This window comes from Aphelocoma coerulescens (assembly GCF_041296385.1).
Source record: "Aphelocoma coerulescens isolate FSJ_1873_10779 chromosome W unlocalized genomic scaffold, UR_Acoe_1.0 ChrW_unloc_scaf_1, whole genome shotgun sequence".
Lineage (NCBI taxonomy): Eukaryota > Metazoa > Chordata > Aves > Passeriformes > Corvidae > Aphelocoma > Aphelocoma coerulescens.
Window position 1 is genome coordinate 9035634 of NW_027184080.1, and position 4864 is coordinate 9040497.

General features: G+C 47.6%; 1 long non-coding RNA gene across 1 annotated transcript; it reads right to left on the bottom strand.

Moving 5' to 3' along the window:
• Positions 1 to 258: 258 nt before the first annotated feature.
• LOC138102744 (uncharacterized) lies at positions 259 to 4472 on the bottom strand. The gene is made up of 3 exons (XR_011147511.1): positions 4324 to 4472; positions 3584 to 4232; positions 259 to 521 (listed from the first exon to the last, which is right to left on the bottom strand). It is a non-coding gene; the product is annotated as an uncharacterized lncRNA (long non-coding RNA).
• Positions 4473 to 4864: the final 392 nt, after the last annotated feature.

Here is a 4864-nt window from a genome sequence, read left to right on the forward strand (position 1 = left end):
GTTTTCTGGCGACCCAGGTGGGACTCCGGGGGTCGTAGGGGCGGTTCGCGGGGTGATCTGCTCCGTGCCGGCACCAGGTGATTTCTGGGGAGACATCAGCCCGTGCCCGACCCTGCGTCCGACGGACAACCGTGAGGTAAGCCCACAAGGTGCTTTATTCCTTTTAAACCGGTGGTGGTAGCCTGCCCGGTAAGACGAGTCTCTACTCGCAGGGTTGGGGCATTGGTTTGGGATTATAAAGCCTAGGTGCTGGCCGTCAGACAGAGCGAAAGCTTTGCAGAGCCAGCCCTTGCTTCTCGCGGCGACGAGATAAGCAAGGAGGGAATTGGATATTGTGGTAATTGGTATTGGTATTAGTCTGTGTGTTATTAGTTGTGTGCGTTATTGTGTGGTTGCATACCTCTGGAATGATGCCGTTGCGGGTGTTTCGGGCTTTGTCAAGTTCAGATAAGGATATTCCGGAGGATTCTCCCCTCGGGTGTTTGCTAAGTCATTGGAAGGAGGGTAAATTGGGACGGGAGCTGCGGAAAAGAGAATTGATTGATTATTGTAATAAGGTATGGCCTGAATATGAAACTGGGGGGATGCAGTGGCCGTGGAATGGCACTATTAATTCTGAAATTATAACCCCCATGATGCGGTATTTACGGGAAAATGAGAAGTGGGATGAGATACCCTATTTGGATTTGTTTTATCAGCTAATAGGAAAAAAGGACTGGCAGAGGAAATGTGGAATGATGGTGTTAGAAACGGAACCAGAGGAATGCGCGGGTTGTAAAGAGCGAAGGCTACGGTTTTCTGAGCCTGAGGAGGATATGTCTTTGTTGGTATCACCATCCGACCCAGTCAACCTCCCCCTCCCGGACTCAGATTCTTCGGAAGAGGAATCTGACTCCGAGGAAGGAGAGAGGGAACGATCCCGAACTCCCGAGCCCAGGGAGAGAGGGAGGGAACAATCCCGAACTCCGCTCTCCCAGCGTACTCGCAGAGGGCGTCTGGACAGGGGAAAAAGCGCTTCTCGAGCACATCTAATGGCCCCATTGGGAGAAGCAGTTGGACCAACAGGGGATCGGGTCAGAGTGAAAGTTCCGTTCTCCTCCAATGATTTAATAATTTGGAAGCAATCTGCAGGAGCTTATAGAGAAAATCCTGAAAAAGTGGCTCGGGTGGTGAAAATGGTAATAAAGACACAGAATCCGGACTGGAATGACCTACAGGTGTTGCTAGACTCGATAATGGATTCTACGGAAAAGGAGATGGTATTTAAAGCTATGTCTAATCGGGCAAGGGATATGATTCAGTTGCGAGCACCAGCACTACAAGGAATAGGGAATGTGAATGAAATAGTACCAAGGGAAGATCCAGAATGGAACCCTAATTTGGCAGAAGAGTATCATAGGTTGCAGGTTTATCAGGAGCTGTTGGTGGAAGGAATTCAGAGGGGAATTCCAAAGACTTTAAATTGGTCTAAGTTGTATGCGGTAAGACAGGATAAGGTAGAGTCACCATCTGCGTTCTTGGAGAGGCTGAAAGAAATAGCGCGGAGGTATACAGACTTAGACGTGGGATTGGAGGCAGGAAAACTGCAAATGGCCTTGATATTTATGGGACAGTCACAGGAGGATATTAGGAGGAAGCTACAAAAGCTAGAAGGGAATGATACTCGGGACTTGGAGAAAATGCTTGAAGTAGCATGGAAAGTGTACAATAATAGAGAGAAAGAGGCAGTGAAGAAGCAACAAGCAAGCATGTTGGCAGTGTTACAACAGGCAAGTCAGATGAATGTGAGAGGCCGGGGGAGGGGACGAGGCAGAGGAAACGGGGGCATGGGAAGAGGTGGTTTCGGAGGTTTTGTGAATCAGAATGTAGGGAACCAGATGAGGGGTAGGGGTAGAGGTAAATTGGGGCCCAATCAGTGCGCCCGATGCTTCGCCGAAGGTCATTGGAAGAATGAGTGACCCCTCAATTTGGGGATGGGGACACCGATGAGTAACTTTCCAGGAGGGAATCCCATGAATCAGGGAATGAATGCGAATGATGGGTTAAACCCTTTCGCGCCAGGACCACAAGGTGTCGCTCAAGCCTTTATGATGGGGAGCTATCAAAATCAGAGCTGACTAGATAAAGATCTAAAAGTGGTCCTGGAAGTTGACGGGGGGCCCAGGGAATTTAGGGTAGATACAGGAGCCACTTTCTCTGCAATCAATGAACAAATAGGACCGTTAAGTGATTCAGTTGTGAAAGTAGTAGGGGTGTCGGGGGAGGTGGTGGAGAGGTCATTCTTGCGGCCACTGGAAATCAAATTTGGAAACAAAGAATTGGATCACCAGTTTTTATATATGCCAAGCAGCCCGGAATGCTTGTTGGGGCGAGATTTATTATCGGCACTGGATGCAAAAATCATATTCGAGAAAGGGCGTGCTAAACTAGAAATCCCGGAGGGGAATCTGGCAAAACTTTTTGTGATTAAAGAGACAAAGACAGAGGAGATACCCCAGGAAATAGAGCAGGCAGTAGTCCCGTGGGTATGGGAAACAGGGACCCCTGGCAGATCCAGGGTAGCCGTTCCTGTGAAAATTGAATTAAAGGAAGGGGCACACCCGGTAAGAGTTCGACAGTACCCTATTAGTTTGGAAGCCAGGAAAGGAATTGCCCCAATGATCACGCAATTTATAGCATTAGGGATTTTACAAGAATGCGAATCGGAATTTAATACTCCAATCTTTCCGGTAAGGAAACCAAATGGGAAATACAGGTTGGTGCAGGACCTGAGAGCAGTAAATGCAATTGCCAAAGATATACACCCGGTGGTGGCCAATCCATATACATTGTTAACATCGATTTCTGAGAATTTTCAGTGGTTCACAGTGATTGATCTAAAAGACGCCTTCTTCTGCATGCCACTGGCCCCCGAGAGTCGACACATTTTCGCCTTTGAATGGGAAAGCCCAGACACTCGCCGCAAGCGACAGTTAACATGGACCAGGTTGCCACAAGGATTTAAGTGTTCACCCACCATTTTTGGAAACCAGCTAGCAAAGGAGTTAGAGGAATGGAAAACTACCAAGGTAAAAGATTCTCCTTTTTCTTATGTTGTTTTACAATATGTGGATGACATACTCCTGGGAACAGAGGAGCGAGGACTGTGCTCAAAGTTAACAATTGAACTATTAAACATGTTGGGTCAGGCAGGATACCGAGTATCCAAGGAAAAAGCGCAGCTGGTGCAACAGAAGGTGATTTATCTGGGATGTGAAATATCACAAGGAGTCAGGAGAATAGGGGTAAACCGCATTCAAGCCATCTGTGCAATCCCTGTACCACGAAATAATCAGGAACTAAGATCTTTCCTAGGAATGGTCGGCTGGTGTCGCCTGTGGATTCCGAATTTCGGACTTATGGCCAAACCACTATATGAAACAATCAAGGAACCCGAATTCAAGTGGGGTAAGACACAGCACAAGGCCTTTCAGGAACTGAAGCAAGCACTCAAAGAGGCCCCCGCTCTGGGTCTGCCGGACCTGACAAAAGACTTTCAATTGTATGTGCATGAAAGGCAGAGATTAGCTTTAGGAGTACTCACACAGCGATTGGGGTCATGGAAGAGGCCCGTGGGGTACTTCTCGAAACAGCTGGACATGGTGAGCGGAGGGTGGCCAGGGTGTTTGCGAGCAGTGGCTGCTACGGTAATCCTAATTCAGGAGGCACGGAAACTGACACTGGGAAAACACATCACGGTATATGTACCTCACATGGTCATAGCCGTCTTGGAACAAAAAGGGGGGCATTGGCTCTCCTCCAGCAGAATGATGCAGTACCAGGCTCAGTTGCGGGAACAAGATGATGTTGAATTGAAAATAACCAACCATCTCAATCCAGCAGAATTCCTTAGGTCCACCCAAGAGGAAGGAGAACTGGAGCATGACTGCGTGGAGGTGATCGAACAAGTGTATGCCAGCCGTGAAGATCTGAAAGATGTCCTGATGGCAGATCCCGATGTGGAGCTGTTCACGGACGGATCCAGTTTTATGGAGCATGGAACCAGGTATGCAGGGTATGCTGTGGTGACACTCCAGGAAATAGTGGAAGCTAAAGCACTGCCTCCGGAAACTTCAGCGCAAAAAGCAGAAGTATGGGCGTTGGTAAGGGCATTGGTCCTTAGTAGAGACAGGAAAGTGAACATTTGGACTGATTCAAAGTATGCATTTGGTGTAGTTCACATCCATGGGGCTCTGTGGAAAGAAAGAGGACTTTTGATCTCTCAAGGCTCACAGATCAAACATAAGGAAGTAATAATTCAGTTGTTGGAAGCTGTACACTTACCTAAAGCAGTAGCGATCATGCATGTCCGAGGTCATCAAGCAGACTCCGGGAAGGAATTTCAGGGGAATCGGATGGCAGATGAAGCTGCGAAAAAGGCAGCCAGATTGGTCTGGACTCAAATGGCTCTGATACCGACAAGAGAAAATCCCGCTGCACTTTATTTGGAAGAGAAACCGTGCTACTCTCCGGAGGATGAACGGTTGGCACAATTCACTGGAGCAAGAAGGAATGTTGTAGGATGGTATGTAACACCGGTGGGACAAGTTATACTGCCAGTGGAATTAATGAAAGTAGTCATGAAAACTGAACATAACAAACTCCACTGTGGTGCAGAAGCATTGGTAGAACATCTAAAGAAAATAGTACTCTCTAATTCGATGATAACAATGGCCAAAAGAATAAATGCCACCTGCCCGATTTGCATTAAAAATAACCCGTTGGTTAGAAGACAAGTCCAAATGGGGAAAATACGTGTAGGGCCACAACCAGGGGATTCTGGCAAATAGATTTTTCCGAGTTACCAAAATCTCAGGCATACAAG